General features: G+C 33.6%; 1 pseudogene; it reads left to right on the top strand.

Annotated features, from left to right (window-relative positions):
* Positions 1–758: 758 nt before the first annotated feature.
* LOC149580704 (endoglucanase 1-like) lies at positions 759–18874 on the top strand (annotated as a pseudogene).
* The last annotated feature ends 1849 nt before the right edge of the window (positions 18875–20723 follow it).

Raw genomic sequence — 20723 nt, forward strand, 5'->3', positions numbered from 1 at the left:
AATAGAGACCTAAATTGCATCAAAATTTTATGAAACCAATATCATCATGACGGGCTTGGAATCAGCTTTTCGGCAATATTTCATTTTTCAAAAACGGAGCTCGTATGCTCAAGTTATGAGCAAAAATGTGAAGGCTGCTCCTTATGGCTTAGAAAGCATGTGGACTGCTGATGCAGTGCTGACATCAGCGACCTGCGAGCAAAAATTGGACACTTAGGAGAAAGTCAAGCAAAATTTTTTTTGTTTTTTTTTTTGATGTTTTTTGCCTAAAAAGATACATGAAAATTTAGATTGTATATTTTAAAAAAAAGGATAAATTTTATTGTTAAAAAAAAGATGAAGATATAAGTACTAATGACAAAGTTAGCCTGAATATTTAAAAAAACAAAAATAAAATTTTTTATTTTTAAACAAGGGTGGCAGGAGGGTTTGAAATGGCAAAGTTTGTTGGCGGAGCTATTCATGCAAAGGGGCGGAGTGAGGTTGCAGGGTCGGGTAGAGTTTTGCAGTGGTGGCAGGTCGGTGGAGGGCGGTGAGCCGCGGGGAAGAGGGTTTAGCGAGCGAGTGGAGGCCGCGTGGGGTTGCTGGCGAGGGCAGCCGCGGGTGGTCATAGGTGGTGGCGCCAGTCGCAGAGCCGGTTGCAGAGCTCAGCGGAGGCCACAGGAGTCGGAAATGCGGCGGGGAGCGGAGCGGCCGCTGTGGGTGGTCGCAGGTGGCGGCGCTGCGAGGCAGAGAGGATGGCGGGCCGCGGGGAAGTGATGGCGTTTCGGCAGTTTCGACGGCGAGTTGGAGAGTGGGGAGCGGGGGTCTGTAGTGGAGGCGGGAGGAGGTGGCAGAAATGCCGCGGCTGGGTATTGCACGGGGGGACGCTGGAGAAAACAGAGCGGGGGAGGCGGCTCGGCCACAGGCTGTAGGGAGTTGCGGGATTTGAATGAGAATGGTGGTGGGTTTCGGTAGCAGGGCGGCAGACGCCGGGCCGCGGTGACAGCAGCGACGGCGGTTGTAGAGCACTGCGGGAGTTGCAGGCGCCGTGCGGGGGAGATGAGCAGCGGCGGGTTTGGCTGCAGCGGCTCGGCCGTAGCAATAAGTGCAGGGGGGAGCGGGGGGAGGAGCGGCTCGGCCGGTGGGGGAGATGAGAGAGCCGCTGGGGAGGGGCTGCGGGGGTGGAGCTCGCGTGCGGCGCTAAGCTGCAGGAAAACGATTTTTTATTATATTTTTTTTGATTTTTTTTTTGTTTTTGTTTAAATTTTGATTTTTCGATTTTTTTGATTTATTTAATATATAAATAGGAATGATTTTAAAAAGAAATGTGCATAAATAAGATAAAACAAAATGAAGCCTCCTCTTTTTTTTTTTTTTTTGATTTTTAAATTAAACTAAACCCCTATATTTTTTTATTTTTATTTTTTTGAAAAACACTCTACATAAAAGCAATGTATTAATAAAATAAAGCAACCCCCCCTTTTTTTAATTTTTTTTTTTTTTTTTGATTTTAACCTATTTATCTATGAACAAAGAAGGAGTAATTTTTTTTTTCTTTTAAATTTTTTTCTAATAACGAATATTTAATGCCTATTGTACCCTAGAACTTGGAAATAAAGCCATAAGAAATGAAACATAGAGTGTTATATGTCAAAAAACTTCCCTTAGGTCCTCCAAATGTAATGATGGGCTCCTTGACTTGATTAGAGGCTCCCCATGAAATTCGATTTCCAAATGCAAGCTTTCAACCTACAAACTTGAAAACTCACAAAACACTCAAAAACACATTAGATGGTTAGTTTGAACTCGTGAAGTGGGTCCCACCGGGCATGCCAAAATGTGTTGCATAAAAATGTAACTAAGGAAATAACATCAAGCAACTAATGTACATTCCTACATTATCATGCAAAACCTCAAAATATGAAAGAAGACATGTAAATGAACAACATGAAACAAAAAAGAGTATAAACTATCAAAATACCACTATGCAAACCTCATGAAACCATCAAGTGTAGATGATTTCCTTGCTCATGGGATGTGGTTGCTCACTATTCCTGCAGCATAATAATGAGGTAGATAGTAGATTGTTGAAAATGAGGAGAGGGCTCTCCTTTTATAGAAAAATGGATGGCTGAGATTGAATGCAAGATGGATGACTAGGATCTCTTAGGATCAATGAGGTGTCAATGAGGTGGAGGCCAAGTAGACTCCACATGGATTAGGGTTTTGACCATTCAAAGGGGGCAATATGCTCACACATGTGTGATCAACCTCTGATGGTGACATGATCAATGAGGTGTGAGAAGCATGGCTTCTCAAACATGTGTGAGACACCTTTGAAAGTGATGGGTCAATGACATGTGAGAAGCATGGCTTCTCACACATGTGTGAGACAACTTTATTCTCATGCAAGAGGCATGCAAGACATGAGGGATGAGGAAAGTGTGAACACCTCTCACACATGTGTGAGGATTCCTCACACATGTGTGAGAACACACTTAGTATCAAGAGGTGATTAGCTAGGATGATTAGGAAAAGAAAACATGATTAGGAAGTGGGTAGGTTTAGCAAGATGGGTTAGGTAGGCTAGTGAGGTTAGGTGAGGGTTAAATGTAGGAGCCATGTGCTCAAATAGGATTAAATGCAATATTTAATTCCTAGTGGGATTAGGAGGGAATTAATTAAGTAAATGACATACTTAATTAAAGTGAAAGGGGTTAGATGCAAGTGGGAATAGGTTAGGATTTAAATAAACCTTAGTTTATTTAAATCAAGGTAAGGCGAGTATAATTAAATAAATGCGAATTTATTTAATTAAACATAGGGTAATTAAATAGATAATAAATATCTATTTAATTGACTAAGAAACGGGTTTTGGACAAATTTAGGTGTCTACACTATCTTATTGAAGTAAACATGTCAGCATCTACATGGTAGTGCATAGGGTGTATATAGAACATTTTCATTCCTCCAAGTTATTTTACTTTATTCCATGCTTAAATTGTTTTATGTGGTCCATTTGAAAGAATGCAAATGATCATCAATTGCCTCAACATTTCGTACCCATTTTACTGATCCCTCATCTTCAGTCCAATATTCAACTGAACACATTTTCAAGCTATAGGTCAATGCCATGCTCATGCAATAAGTAGTTGCATCATGTACCACCAGTCCTGCTCCCTTAGATGGTGTTTGGCTGTATTTTTTTCTTGCTTGAAAATTATGCAAACTTGCAAATAGGTCCAATGATATTGAAAGTTAATTTTTTTTAATGGTTAGTCACAACAAGCACACAACTCCATCTTACTTATATGGTGGTTGGCTAATAGTTTTGTCCCATGTTCCATAGTACTTGGTCATGGCTATACAAATATTTATAAAGATTCTAACTGTGTAAAAAAATGTAATCATAGTATGCATTGAATTAAAAAATTCAACCATAAAATAGTATCGAATGATGACAATTTGATGCTATGAGCCAAAAAATTAAAATGGTTTATAAAGTTATATCTTTAGGATAATAGACGGTAAAACCCTAAAAGGAAAATTATTCACACTAATGCTTCATCTCCATCTGCAAAAATAGCTAATCCTCATAGCCTTACCAACAAATATAGAAATTGTGGCTAGTTATGATAAGTAGCACTCCCTTCCTTTCACAAGATACAAGACATGCTTTCATTCACACAAATTTTAGCACCTTTTCTAGGAAGCACCTTTTCAACTTTTCATAATATAAGCATGTACCTACTGTAAAACTGCAAGGAGATCTTAAAATTGTACTTGTTGTTTGCACATATTTTCCCAAGAAAATTTCTTTCTTATTGATTCAAATCTGTACATATCAACTCCAACCCTTTCCTAGGTTGAAGAACATTCATTTATAGGCTAAAGCTCTTGACCTTACATATTCATTCCTACTTGTTTGATCAAAACAAAACTCTGATTGTTGACCTTCCAAATTTGCAAAAAAAGTTGCTTAGCAACAATATTTGTTGTGTGACAACTTTTTGTCAATTTTCACAACTTTTTCATACTAATCAAATGCCTTCCAAGGTGATAAAATTGCATATGCGTATGTATGTATGTATGTGTATATATATGTATATATGTATATGTATGTATGCATATATGTATGTATGTATGTATGTATGTATGTATATGTATTTGTATATATAGAGAGATCTTGTGAATTATGGAGATTAGTGGATTGTGGAGATCAAAGGCTCCGAGGGATATTAAAATGTCATGCAAGGTCAGAAATGAATTAACCATGTAATTTGTAATCTTTTTGGACCTATATATGGTGCCAAATAGGCATAAGTTAGCAAAAGAGGCAAATTGTCAAAAATGTATAAAAAATGTTGCTGTCAATTTTTTTTGCAAAATGAAAGTTTTTTGAAGATGGAAGGTCAACCATCTTGTATGAAACCTTTGGGGAGTTAAAAAGTCATTCTATTACATAAAGAAGGCAATCTCATGTAGATGGGGATGGAATATAGACAGGAGAGAGGTAGAGTATGGTGTGGTAATATAATCAGTTTCTTTTGTCAAATCTGTTGGTGTATTTGGTATTTGAATGCAGTCTTGGTACTTTCTCCCTTACCTCATGGATGTAATAGTTCAAAAGCTTTCTACCAAGTTGAATGAAGTCTAGAATCAACGCTAATGATACATGTGTGCCTAACTTCATTGGTTATTTTTCTAAGTTCTCTTTACCCATTGGTTGGACAATAAATTGTATGTATTTTCAGAAGTATCACAGTGGTTGCATGTTCTCATTGTATAGAGTTAGGGAAGATTTAAAGGTTTTCTTTGTGGTTAGTTATGATAAGTATCACTCCCTTCCTCACAAGATACAAGACATGCTTTCATTCACACAATTTTTAGCACCTTTTCTAGGAAGCAAAAGCACAACTTTTCATAATATAAGCATGTACCAACTATACAACTGTAAGGAGATCTTAAAATTGTACTTACTATCTGCATATATTTTCCCACCAAAATTACTTTCTTATTGTTTCAAATCTTTATATGTCAACTCCAACCCTTTCCTAGGTTGAAGAACATTCATTTATAGGCCATCTCTTGACCTTACATGTTCATTCCTACATGTTCTATCAAAACAAAATTTTGACTGTTGACCTTCCAAATTTGCAAAAAGAGTTGCTTAACAATAATATTTGTCCCACGACAACTTTTTGTCAATTTTCACAACTTTTCCATATTTCTAATCAAATGCCTTCCAAGGTGATAAAATTGCATATACAAATGTATGTGTGTATATATGTATGTGTATACGTATGTATAGATTAGGTACAATAGAATGCATAATCAACTATCCCTAGTAAGCATTAACTTGACTAGTCTATTTAGACCCATTGATTATTGTCAAAATCTTTTAAAAATAACTATATGAGGAGTGAGTTAGGACGTATATAGGTCAACCTTACGTTAACTATAAACTACAACACAAAGGTTGCACTAGGGTATTTCAATATTGTAATGATAGAAAACTGCCTAATTCACTCAAGTGGGTGTATGATGATGAAGAGCTATATTAGGTGAGTAAAGCTCACCAATGGTTATAGGAATACAATTACATCAAAATAATTAGAAACTAGAACTACATATTCATTAGAGTGATTAGTTCAAGGGTCTTGATCCTATGTATATGGGTATGTAAGCAGTCTGGTAGGTGAAGTATGCCTCTAGTGTGTAGACACCTTAGACATAGTTAGGTAGCCTCAGACATAGTTATGTAGCACTTAACCATTTATGTATGTATGTACATATGCATGTGATACAACTATTCTCTACTTAACAATGTCATTACTTGACAGACTAATTATATAAATCTTTCTACCAAGTTGAATGAAGTCTAGAATCAATGCTAATGCTACATGTGTGCCTAACTTCATTGGTTATTTGTCTAAGTTCTCTTTATCTACTAGTTGGATGGTAAACTGTATGTATTTTTGGGGTGAAGTATCACAGTGGCAACATTTGTTGTAGCAACATATGTAAATGGATAATTTTTGTTCAAAATTAATGCCAATATTTATATTATATAATTCATTTGATTTGTTTAGATTGCATCTTTACTGAGGAGATAGTAATATTTAATCATTTTATTATTATTGATTATATACAAGATATTACTAATGCTTGTATATTTATATTTGATGTAATTTTATAGCTCAAATATTTTCTTGTGAAGAAAGTCTACGCCTAACAATATGAACTCAAAATAAAATAAGGAGACAATTGCTAGATTGTGGTCTCAATTCAAAAGAAACGGTGATGGAAAATTTTGTTTTCCTTACAAAAAATGCAAGGGCTTAAAGAATTGAAGAATTCTATCACAACAACTTAGAGAAATGTAGGCAACATGATCACATTGAAGGGGAAAGGATTTTCATCCTTTGGTGAATGTGGATTTTGAACTAGTAGAACATGGAGGTGTGAATATTGAAGTAGAAGGTAATGCTCCCATGGAAGAAGGTGGCCCTGAGGCAGACAAAACAATTGAAGATGTTGGTATTGGTGCAACTGATAATGTGTCTGAGAACAGGATTAAAAAAGATGCTACTGGTGGAACTGATGAAGATGATAAAGATGATGATAGTTGTGCATCTAATGATGATGATGAAGAGAACCTTGATATACCTGTAACTAAAAAGGCATACGAGCCTGTGTACCAAGGCTCCCAAAAAACTCTTCTCTCCATTGTATTGTTGTTGGTAAACTTCAAGGTTATGAATGGTATATCCAATGTAGCAATCTCATTTATGCTAAGGTATAGTGTCATTTTTTTCATCTTCTATGTTAGCATACCATTAATGTTCTTTCTATTAACAATATTTTTGCATAGGTTGATAGGTGAGTGTTTGTTACCACCATCAAACATTCTACCTCGCTCTTACTGAGAATTATTGACCATTATGAAAGATATTGGAATGGAGCATCAAACAATACATGCATGTCCCAATGATCATATTATATGTCATAAACACCATGAATTTGAAATAGAATGCCTTGATTGCCACATTAGTAGATATCGATCAGATCAAATAACAAAAAAGGTGCAAGGTTCTTTGGTACATTCCCATTATTCCATGTTTGCAATGATTATTTAGGTGTACTAGCTTGGCATAATTTTTGGATTACTATGCACACAATAGAAGTAAAGATGACATTATGTGAATGCCTACAGATGGTTTTGCATTTAAGGACATAGAAGATAGGTGGCTAGTATTTAAAGAAGAGCTTCATAATCTGAAGTTTTTATTGATAGCAGATGATGTCAATCCATTTGGAGAGATGAGATCTGTTTACCCAATCTAACTCATTTTTGTTATTAACAATAACGTTCCTCCTTGGATGTCCACAAAGAGGGAGCACATAATGTTGGCAATGCTTGTACTAGGTATTTTCCATTTAATAGTCATCTAAATGATTTATAAACACAATATTGAAATGGCTATAATAATTATGTTTTATTTATGTTCATTCAACTAGTTAAGTACCAAGTGAAAGATATGAATGTATATATTGAGCCCTTGATTGATGAATTGTTGGAGTTATGGAATGGGGTCACTATGTACAATATCTCTAAACCAATTTGTGAAAGACAATTTCAATTCTGTGCAATGATTGTATAGACAATACATAATACTCCTAGACTAACACATTTTTGTGGTATGTAACATTGATAACCCATATTTTTGGTATGTAATAGTGCTAACACATTTTCATTATATGTTTAAGTTGCGTGTGATAATTGTAAATATGAATCTTATAGTACACAGGTCATCCAATTATACATGATCTTGTAGGTCTTCAAACAAAGGAAAAATTTTCCTATCCAATTTGTGGTCCAAAGATGAAATCTTGTCATTCAAAAAATCTAGGAAGGTAGGTGTTTGATGAGCATAAAAAATTTCTCCAAAAAAAACATAAGCATTGAATTTTAAAAAAACATCTTTTCAATGAGAAAGAAGAGACAAAATCAAAGCCATGAAGAATGACACCTCACATGTGGAAGTTGGAATACAATAGAATGAATCATCGAGGTAATGCCATTCCATCTGATGTAGTTTTTCGTATGAAATTTAAATTTGGATATTATATTTTGTTTATTAATGATATAATTGATGTTTGTAAAGCTCATCAAGGTATCAATGAGAAACTTCCAAAAGGACTTAAAAGCTATCCTAAACAATTTAGTAGGTTGCCATACTACGAGCACCTCCCAATCATGCATTTGTTTGATGTTATGCATATTGGAAAGAATGTAACAAAGAAATTATGAAAAATATTGGATGGAAGGCATGACAAAGAAAAATTGGTCAAAATTTGCAATGAAATTGATGAATCCAATCATGCATTGAAGGTTTTCTTTGAATCAAATAGAAATGGAAATTGGATTAATACGAGAGCCATTCCTTGGTTATTAACGTAGCAACAAACTGATGCCATATATGAAGCCATAAAAAACATTAAATTTCCCCCAGGATTTGCTACAAACATAAGCAGTCTCATATCAAAGAAACGTGATTTTGGGCCAGGGTTGAAAACACATGATTGGCATAACTTCATCAAGGTAAGCCATGTTCTTCTCTATTTACAATAAAATTTTAAAATATCATGTACTTTTAATTGTTTTATTTTATAATATATTGAAAATATCATTTTATTATTATTCTAGTACGTTTTACCTCTATCTCTCCCACATAAGTTTGACAACATGAGTGTCAAACACATTATATATGATCTTGGAAAATACACGAGGTTAGTTATTTGTTAGATTTTTTTGTATAGAAGTGTTATTAGCCTCGTTAATATATTTTTGTCTGATGAATATCTTCTAGGTGGTTGTCATCTAAAGAAATTAATAAAAAATACATAAAGCAATGGAAGAGAAATTTTTTTAATATTTCGTGTGAGATGAAAAAGTGTCTACCTTCAACTTTTTTCAATGCACAAGAACACTACCTCATACATTTAGTTGAGGAGATCAAATTGTGTGAACCTGTACCAACTAGGTCAATGTGGATGGTTGTGAGGCACTTGAAATTTTTGAAGGGCTTGGTTTGATAGAGAGCACAGCCTGAGGGTTCTATGGTTGAGGGATATATGGTCTACCAGACCATGGTGTACATTAGTGAATATCTTCCCAAGTTTGCATCAAAGATCCATGTAGATTGCATTTGGGATCCCAACTCTATGAATATATTCGAAGGGGAGTACTTGATGGGGAAAGGTAGATTGAAGAAAGTGAGAGGTAATTATAAGACGTTATTGTAGTTAATTAATTCTTATCCATCATCAATATAAGTTGTTTCTAAATAGTCTATTTATTTTATACAGTTGCTCATGAACGTGATGCACTTAATTTTTATATTGCAAACAATCTTGATTAGATGATGGTATGGATTGAACGATCTCAAAAAAAGGTCACTCATTAACATGGGAAGGTGTTGCTTCATTGGTTAAAGAAGATCATTGCAATGGAGATCCCAATGTTATACCAATGGTAATTGATCAAGAAAATGGTTTAAGAGGTGGAAAGGTACGTATAAGGTAATCTATCATGACCCATTTGTTTAATATCAACTCATAGATGGATGCATAATTTTGACATGTTTGAAAAACAACAGGTCAAGCACCATAGAGCTATGTACTACAATGGTCGTACATTTTGCATAAAAAAGGTGGATGAGACTAAGAGAATTTGTGATTCTAGGATAACTGCAATCTTCAAGGTCACCAATATTTTATCTAGAAATGACACGCATCCTCAACAATCTAAAAATAGATACTATGGCATTTTGGACGATATAACTAAGTGTGACTTTAATTCTTTCAAACAAGTTCTATTCGATGCCAAATGGTACATGCTACGACTGAATCAAAATGATCCTGATAGAACTGTTATTGAACATTATAATGGATTTACGATGATTAATACAAGGTCATTTGAGCCAATTGGAAATGAGCCCTATGTTCTTCCAAGCCGATCTGAGCAAGTGTGTTACTTTGGCATTCTACATAAATTGGGTTGGTCATTTGTCATTAGACATGATCCAAGAGGAAGACTAATAAAGTATAATGTGATTGAAGAAGAAGATACTGAAGAAGTGGAAGATGAAGTAGATGATGATGATGGAAAAGATGAAGGAGATGATGATGCTGATGATTGAAAAGATGAAGAAGGAGATGATGGTGATGATGGTGATGGCATTGATGATGGTGATAATGATGATGATGATGATGGTGGTGGTGGTGGTGGTGAGGAAGATGATGAGGATGATGGTGATGGTGATGGTGATGGTGATGATGAGGACGACGATGACGACAACAATGATGGTCATAGTGACAATCATGATGTTAACGATGGTCATTCTAATGATTTGGATGATGATGGAGATAATGATGATGTTCATGATGATGAGATGGATGAAGAAGATGATCAATGTAAATTTATTAGCTGCTAATTAGGTTGAAATATTTGTTACAGTGCTCAATTCTTGGTGTTGATTACTTATAATATTTTTTTTTGTAAAGGTAACCAATTAAAAAATATACTGTTATATTTTTTGTGATGTATGAATATTGTTCATGTTATGTTCTATGTAATTTTTAGCATAAGTATCATGTAATTTGTAACTAACTGAAGATAAATGATTTACATATGCAGGAAACTATACCCCTTTAACGAGGATCATACAAAGTGACATGGATTGGGAGGTATAATTTTATTACATGCTTGCTTTCTCTTTACCTTCAACATTAACTTCAATAAAATTTCATCAATATTAGCCTCATTTTATAGCAAAATATTTTTCTCCTTAACCTATATCTCTCATTTGATGGGCTACAAGTACCACCAAATAGGTATCTGTCAGATTTGTCTTCCTCAAGTGAGGGAAATGTAGGAATATAAGAGGATAGTGAGACATGTAGTAGGTCTACAAAAGAGAGACAAATTAGAGAGCAAAATATTAGAAGAAAATTCAATAAATGCATACAATACTTCCTTGTTCAAGGGGGTTCATGTTCTTATGATGATGATAAAAAGGGTGACATCAAAGTTCCCTTAGGGTACACATATCTTAAGAAAGAATGGGTACCCAAGTAATTACCTCTAATTAACACTTATTTTTGTGTTAACGAGAGGATATATCACATAGCTCCATCATTATTACATGGTTTGGGCCTATTTTCCATGGATGACATAAAGGCTAGTTATAACAAAGTTGTTGAATTGATGGAGTATGTAGGACCTTGTTACAATTACAAAAATTGGATACAGATAGTTCAATAAAAAAAAGTATGCATAGGTATGCACTATTAGCAAATTATCTACAATAGAAAGAAAATGATCAAAGTAAAAGATTTTCTATGTACATTGATGGAAGGCCAAAATAAATAGGGAACATTGTAGGTTTTATAAATAGTATGCATCCTGGGTCAACTAATAAGTGACCCAATTGTATTTTTGAGGTGCGTAATCATGTTTTTGTATGTGTGATAAAATCATTAAGTTCAGGGGAATTGTTTCTAATAGATTACAATTTGAACCGCATAGACACAAAGAAAGTTAGTATCATGGGACTTGTAAGTATTATACATGTAATATTTATACTAATTACTTCCAATTAGAACTCCAATATATAATATACCATTTTAATAATAAGTTTTTTTACTAAGTCAACTATTCCTTTCATTATGCTGATGTTTTAATATATATTCTTTGTCATAGGGCAACATGGCTGATCTATCAGATTATAAAGGCAGGGATGTCGCTCCCACCCCTTTTGTAGCGTAGGTAAACCTTCTATATAAAAATTTATGCAATTGTAATTTTACAAAATGTTATATTATTATGTTACTTTTGTTAAGGTTTTGGACTTGTTTTGATTGTTTTACTGATGTTTTTTTTATCACAATTTGATTCTTACGGAAAGGGAAAATAACATCTTACATAAGAGAAATTACTTGTTGATATGGCTGCCACAATATTATGCAATGATGATATCGCATATTGTAGTGACCCTGCAAACCTGTGTAAAAAGACCCTCAAGAACATCAATCTAAAAATTCTTAGGCTTGTGATGGATCCAAATCCAACAGAAGAGAAATAGGCCACAAGAAATGAATTGTGTCATAGATCACATTTTTTGGAAGTAAGAAATAATGAGTCTTTTGCTAGGACAATAGTTCAATAAAGCTTTGTGTTTTATACTAATTTAAGAATCATGAACCACAATATGTATGTTTTGTTACAAGATTTTTTGAGACCACACTAAGTTGTTCCACCTGACGAGGGTACCAGTGTAGGTCCTATAGGCATGTGATTTCAATTCTCAATCATCAAAAGGGACATTGTTTTCTTCATGATTATTATTGATAGTTTTATATTACTCTTGTCATGTTTTTGCAATCTATATTTTAAAAAGACAATACATTGTATATATATATATAATATGATTATTTTTTAGGTCCTGATGATTTCCATATGCCTACTTCCACAAGGCTGACCAGTACTTTGAGATTGTCGACTGTAGGATCGACAACAAGGAGCATGCAAAAATCCACACCTAGTACAACTAGATTTGGTAAATCCTTGTTTTGCTATATTTTGTTATGTGTTAAATGTGATTTGATTTGTACTTTCTTGTTCATTTGAGTATAGTATGACATTGATTAACTTTGTGCAGTGACAGGTACACCTTCTCATAGTGATAGAACTGATACCAATATTGGTGATAATTTACCAGCCTTTCCTGGAGTAGTCTATGTTACTTGTACTGGATCGTTGGAGGCATCATTATTAATAGCCGAGAAAGATATGATTCTCTTAAAATTGCCCAAGCTTTCGAGTACTTTAAAATTGTAATTATTTAGAGTGTAATTGTAGTTTACTTACTCATAACTCATTTTTGACTAATGATCTCATGATGATTTTGTAGAAAATGATATTTTTTATGGAACTTTTTATGATTTAACATTGAAGATATTTGAGCCCACATTATGTAAAAATTACGTAGCTTGATATAATTGGTTGCTACATTTTTTCATTAATCTATTTGTTGTAATATATTCAATGTACATAACTTGAACTATTTTTTTATTTAACAATTTTGTTTTTTGTTAAAAGGTGGAATGAGCAAGCCCCTAAATTAAAAGATTAGCTCATAAAAACTATGGAGGAGTTCATTGGTCAAAATATTTTGAACAGAGCCCAAATTCTAAAAAAACCTTGCAAACATCTAAAGACTATGAGAGACCAATACATAAGGGCTCTAAAGCTCAACCCAAAGTACGAGCATCCTCCTATGGTGCCAGAACTGGAGTGGAATGAAATCATTGAAGATGAAAAATATATGACACTAAGAGATAAAGGAATTAACCCATCACCCAACAAAACTAGGTATGTGGTAGTATTCATATAATTATGCATAAATTAGTGATCTCTAGTTATTCATTAAAATGCTCGACTTGATTACAATAACTATATGATCATTGTTTAAATTCATCTCTTGATAGTTGAAAATATTATCCATTTGAATTTGATTGAATCAACAAGTAAAATTTCTTTGTTTTCAACTTTCATTGTCTTTATGTAGTATTAGACTATTATGGGTTGTGGAATGTGCAAAACAATGTCTTCTCCTTAGCACAACTGCTGCCCTATGCACACTTCTTCTGGCACCCTTCTTCTTCTTCTGCTCTTCTAGAATCCCCCTTTTCCCCCAAATCTCTCAACCTTTCACATCTCCCCAACCCTCAAATCAAATCTATGAGATCTAAGTGCTTGTAGGAGCTAAATAGTTAGATTTAAGTGGATGTGGCCATTTGTCATCTGATATTTTATTATGTGACTGTAATGTGACTAGATTTGGAATTTGGAACTTATCTACTATTTATGAAAGTTCAACCTCCAAAAAATTGTTTAATTATTTATGTAAGATTCATTCTCTTATTCAACTGTTATGGTAGATTTTGCTATATTTTTTGGATGAGCATAATCAATTGGAGTGCACTAGCACTCTTGTAAGGAATTCTTGTGTTTTTCTTCCTATTTAAGCTTTCAAGTGTTCTTGGCTCTTTTATATCATAGATCTAGTAATGTTCAACTTTTGCATTTTGACATAACTGCACAAGGAAGTGTGTAAACATGTTTAACCAATTTTTGGGGTGTGTTTTTCTCATGGGATACACAGTTTGGTAGTGCTGAATGTTTGAGTATGAATCAATTATTACATTATTATTTTTGTACATGTTTGATCATTCTAAGATTTGATACCATCACCTTTTTTTGCTATTGAAATTAATTGTGGCAAAATTCTGGAGCCCTCTTACAACTCTATGGATACATCAATTTTTGAACAACTTCACATTTTCTCTACATGGACATCACTTTCTTTATTTGAAAGATTATTCTATATTTAAATTAATCCTTTGTATATTATTTGAATAATTGAAGAGGTTAACCAACATGATAGAATTTAGTATCAATGCAAACAAACAAAATCAAGTATAGATCCTGATCTCTAATTTCTTATTGTCAAAACTTATCTGTTGATTTTGTTGATTTTGATCTCGAAGAGCATGGTGAATTTATCAATGTACAACTTCATTTTGGTGTTTGATGTAGGAGGCTAATGCATTTGCTACTTTTACCATTGATTGAAATTTTCTTATAGATTTCCTTGTATGATTTGGATATATCTAAGTAATGTATTAATTAAATATCTTATAAGAAAAGACCACTTTAAGATTTTACAGCTAGAGAGCACATCCAAAGACCTGGGATTCTTTGTTAGCTTGATCTAACTCTGTCTGCACAAATTAACTTCCCTTGTGTTTGGGATCAGTGTATTGGTTATGCTTCAAATCTGAATGTTTAGGTCCATCAAGTACTTGTACGATTGTTTTTCTCTGTGATGTTCTGCAATACCAATAAACTTACAACTAATTTCTTGTAAATGCATATGGTATCTATTATACATATCTTTGAAATTAATTTTTATCCATTTGAATATGATTGAATCTAACATGTTTCTAACATATTTTAAAGTTTACGTATACAGGTTGCAAGACACATCAAAGGCGACAAAAGCTAGGAAAGAGAAGGTTGGTCAACACCATCTTGGCTCTAGTGGATATATGAAAATTCAATCATGCCTTGTAAGTAGTAGCAAATGATATTTCATATCAATTTTTTATATACAAAATTACAAATAAGAAATACATTCAATATTGATGATATTATGCAAAAAAATGCAGGGTATTGAATTTAATCTACCACCCACAGAAGAGAACAAACAAATTGGCTTCAAGCAAGGCTATAAAGCAGTGGTTGCCCACCACCACACAAATTCCAGTAACCAAACAGATGTAGAAGATTTTGGTGCACCAGTTCACACTTAGGTAAAAAAGCCTAATGGATAACAATAATAATTGAGAACTTCATGAGAAATAATCTATTTGATGTTAATTTCAAACAATGATAACAATGCGTGCATGACATTTCACTGCAACCTATTACTCCTAGCACATATCTTTCTCATGATGATGAAGGCACGAATCCTATAGATGATGAAAACCTTTATGTGCATCACAATGATATAGGTACATAGTTAATTTTTATTGAAAATTAATCATGTAATTATTAATAAAATTTAACATCTTAAATTGCAATTGGTGTAACCTTTATGTGATATTTTTTGAGTATACAAAGCATGATGTTAGTGTTGAGCATGTTGATGTTGGGGCTGAACAAAATGTGAGAGTAGATGAAGTAGCACTATTAGGTAAAGCAAAATTCTTGTTATGTTCTTTAGATTAATGAAATACTTATAATACTAAAAAAAAAAAGAATTAAACCCATCTATTTCTTATTGCAGGGGTGCATTAGCCTTGTCCTTGAAAGAAGAGGAAGCCTCATGTCATAAGATCACAACCACAAGAGCCACAGGAGAATGCCAAAGATAGTCACGATGCACCTATTAACCTTTATCTTCAACAAAAGAAAAAACAAAAGAAGAAATTAATGTTAAAAACCTTTTTTGATGATGAATGTGTTGATGAATTTTTATAAATGTTGCTTATGAATGAATTTAATGCCATGTTATTGAATATTGTTATGTGATTATAATGATTTATGTGTTCACAAATTATTGATGAATGTTTATAGGTATTAATGAATTATATGTCATGTTAATGGATGTTATGTGAATATAATGATTGATGTGTTTGCAAATTATTGATGAATGTTTATACGTATTAATTAATTATATGTCGTGTTAATGAATTTTTTGTGATGTTATTGAATATTGTTATGTGATTGTAATGATTGACATATTCATGAACTATTGATGAATGTTTATAGGTATTAATGAATTATATGTCATGTTAATGAATGTTATGTGAATATAATGATTGATGTGTTCACAAATTATTGATGAATGTTTATACGTATTAATTAATTGCATGTCATGTTAATGAATGTTATGTGATTATAATGATATAATGATACACTTCTAAAATGAATGAATTAAATATTTACTTAGTTGTTAACGGGGAATTTAGAGTGATTATGGCCGGGGGGGGGGGGGGGGGGGGGGGGTCGGAGAGGCCAAATGAGCTTCCACCTTCACGTGGTTCGCCTTGTTAAGTAGAGAATATGAAAGGATGCTCAAAACCAAGTGAATCTCAAACCAAACCTATCAAGTTGGGAGAAAACAAGACTTTTAACTTGGAGGCAAGTGGCATCCTATAGTGGACTGAGCTGAAAGTGAACTAGATGCTTTTTGCTTTGGGTTAACTTTTATCTTCACTGATTTTACTATAAATCACCACATTGTGACTAAGGGATTCCACCACCAATCCATTGTGTCAGAAAGAAATGGGGATTGCAATGGAAAGTGGGAGTTGCATTGTGGTCATAATGTTCTTGGTTTTTTCTATCACAATAGAACCCATCTATTACAATAATATGCACTATGTATATGCTAGGCAAGGCTCTTCTTTGTCTCATAACTACATAGATTCTCTCACTAAATCTCTTCTTTTCTTAGAAGGCCAATGTTTTGAGAAAATTCTAGATGATCATAGAATGAGACGACAAGGAGATTTTGGCCTTTCTGATGGGTCTACTGAAAAGGTACATTCACATTCTTTGGAAGCTTAATATACTAAGTTTTGATAGTTTTTTTTCAATAATAATGAAGTGGGTAAGCCTTTTAAGTGATAGTGGTCTAATACTATGTCCAATACCTTGTCTCTTTAGCTTGAGGTGTTCTATTCTATTAAAAATAAAGTAGTTTTGATGTTTTTATATAATTTATTACCATTGTTGTTGTGGCAGGTGGATTTGATAGGAGGATATTATGACAAAGGAGATAATGTGAAATTTGGGTTGCTAATGGCGTTCACCACCACAATGCTATTGTGGAGTGTACTTTTGGAGGTTGGAGGACAAATGGGCAATGACCTCCCACATTTGTTGGGTGGCTGATTACTTGCTCAAAGCCACTACTCATCTAGAGATTATTTGTGTACAAGTATTCTAGTGTTAAGTTTTGAATATTTGTTTTACTTGGATTTCAATGATAATGTTGTTAATAATGTTGTTACTTACTTATAATGGGTTTTAGGTTGGGGACCCAAACTTCGATCACATATTTTGGGAGAGACTAAAGGACATGGACACCCCTCGCAGTGTTTACAAAGTGGATGCTTAGAATCTGGGCTCTGATATTGCTTTTGAAATTGTTACAGCTCTCATTGTAGCCTCCATGGTTTTCAAGTCGACATACCACCCTTATTCTCAGTTCCTCCTCCAAACCTCGATTCAAATAGAGAAATTATAACTTTTCATAATTTTAGCTCTCTCATTCTGATGATGGATCATTGAGTACACAATCTTACCCATAAACATAAATAAAAAATCATAATTGTATACATTGTTATCTACAGATTGTATGCTTTCAACATATGTTCATACAATGTACGTGTGTGATGATGAAGTCCAACTAGCTATTCTTCATAATCTTTTGTGCTACCATTCAAGAGATTATCTTTTAAATCAATGACATATTTCATGCCTTTTGATCAAGTTTTCATTCAATATTTTGCACATTGGCCACTTTCTAATGATTATATTGAGTGCGATAGGAAACACCCATAATAATACTATCATTTTTATTAAGAAGAATTTGTGTATGGTGATAGATATGATTATTAAAGTGACTTTTCTTTATACTATAGTATTTTTTTACATAGGTTTTCTTTATATTTTGTTATAACAACCATTATATAGAATACTTGTCCTCGTAAAAATGTCCTATAATAAATTGTATACAGTTGATTTCTAAAGAAACTATCTCAATACTGATTGATTCTCTTAGTTCTCACTATGAAAATGGGATGGTCTGTGTGGGTGGCCAGGTTTTTGAGTTTTCCAACAAATATAGAGACACATATAGTGATTCATTATAGTCTGATGTTTGCCCATTTTATTTCTCTTATTCTGGATATCATGTAAGTATATCCTGCCATAAACCTTCTAAATTAACTAATAGAATTTTTTTTGGAATATGCCTAATATATATTCATTACATTTATGTAGGATGCATTACTTTGGAGAACAACATGGTTGTAGAGAGCCATTGCAAATGAATATTACCTGAACTACATTCAAGTAAATGGCCATATGTTGGGTGCTGAGGAAAATGTGAATATATTCAGCTGGGATGATAAACATGCAGGAACTCGAGTCCTTCTAGAAAAGGTAATGAAGCTCAAGAAATCTCCCATATTTTTCCAAGCCTTTTCTTCTAAATGGTTCATTGCTGAATGGGTATCATCTATTTTGTAATAGGACCTTCATAAAGCAATCAAAGAACTTGATGGAAAAGCTATTGATGGTCTTGATAAAGGTCTTAAGTTCAAGATATACGAATTTAGTACTTCAAGCATGGGTAGACCCTCAAGCTCCTATTCTCAATGATTTGGATGTAGACTATTTGATATTTTTTAAAACTATGATAGTCGTCGATATTTTGATGTGACTTGCCATCGATGGTTTGAGAAGACTGTCAAATCATCTCTGGACATCGTCAATATTTTGATGTAGCTTTCCATTGAAAGTATGACAAACCTGTCAAATATTCTCTGGCACAAGTCAATATTTCGAGGCGGTCCATCGTCGACAGTATGAAAAACCCATCGAATCATCTCTAGATGCCATCGATATTTTGATGTTTTGAACTAGTAGTCTGATGATGCCATGTAGCATAGATGAGGATGATTTTTGATGGAGTACCCCATCAATAAATTGGTAGCCATGGAGTGTGTCAAAATTTTGACAAAATTCTAGTGACATTATTTTTTGACGTGGACGCATTGAACTTTCAACCACCAAGTGTTGAGAAATAGGTCTAGATTTACTAGTATGGTTATCACTACAATCGAGCTAATATATATATGCCGAGTCATGTACATAAGTAAGTATGTACCGAGCTCTATAGGTGCCGAGTAAGTGTATGGTCACTAAGTATTTTCTATACAAGCCAAGGTCAACATTGACCAAATAGTTTCAAGCATGCAAGTGTTAAGTTACATTGTACGTGCCAAGCACAATACAAACTGAACAACAACAATGCTGAGTATCAAAAAATAGTAAAGGCTAAGCAATACAAAGTTTACATAAAAGTAAGGAATGATACATATTTTAAGGTAAAACATTTTTAAGCCAACTTGGAAGGAACATTTAATACATGTAAAGGTTGTTACAGAGAGTTTTACGCATTAATGAAATGGATCACAAATCCCTATGTTTTATGATCAACAATTCAGATGGAGAGGCTAATTATAGAAGCCTCTAAAAAAATCTTTACAAAAATATTTAAATGGAGAAGATCTTAATCTAGATTGAATGATGATTGTAGTGGTGATGAGATGAGAAGAGAAGAGTGTGCATGCGAATGAGGATAAATATGTGAATGATGAAGTGAAAGATAAACATCAGATCAGAAGTCAGTGAAAATGTTTTGTTATCTCTTAATAGAGAAAGTGACCTAATCAGGGTAGTGAAGGGGAAGAAAAGTATTATCAAATCAGAAGAGAAGATCAATTATGAAGGAGAAGACTCAAAATCAGCTTATAGAGCATACCAAGAGTGAAGCATTGAATCAGTTCTAACCAACTTGAATCAGGGTAAATCTCTTAATAGGGTGGCCTTAATAGATCTTTGTAAATCTCCTAACAAAGTCCTTATTTTATCGTAAGTGTTAAATCCTCTAACAAGGTGAAACTTAGTAGTCTCAAATTATTTTAACAAGGTAGACCCCTCATAGGGTAGATCATATATTATGATCAAACATTGTAACCCTAATAGGTTAACTTTATTATAACAATAGTGAAGGTTTGTGGATGTCATCCACACCCTAGTTTTACCTTCACCTTGGAGGGTTTCTAGGTAACAAATATTGTGTTATGTGTTTATTTTCATGCATGTGATAGATCAAATTTATATGTTACAATAATTTTATTTTTACAAGTTTTACATGCACAAGTTAACTGGTGGATGTGTGAATGAATTGTTGAAAAGAAAAAGTTCTTAAGATTTGGATTCACCCCCCTCGTTAGTACCTTGTTATCTTCTTTATACTTCCATCAATCTTAATTTCTTGGAGATTAGATCTTGGAGATGCAGGCTTTTAAAC

This window comes from Cupressus sempervirens, chromosome 1 (genome assembly GCF_028749045.1).
Source record: "Cupressus sempervirens isolate cs-2001-9-10 chromosome 1, ASM2874904v1, whole genome shotgun sequence".
Taxonomy (NCBI): domain Eukaryota; kingdom Viridiplantae; phylum Streptophyta; class Pinopsida; order Cupressales; family Cupressaceae; genus Cupressus; species Cupressus sempervirens.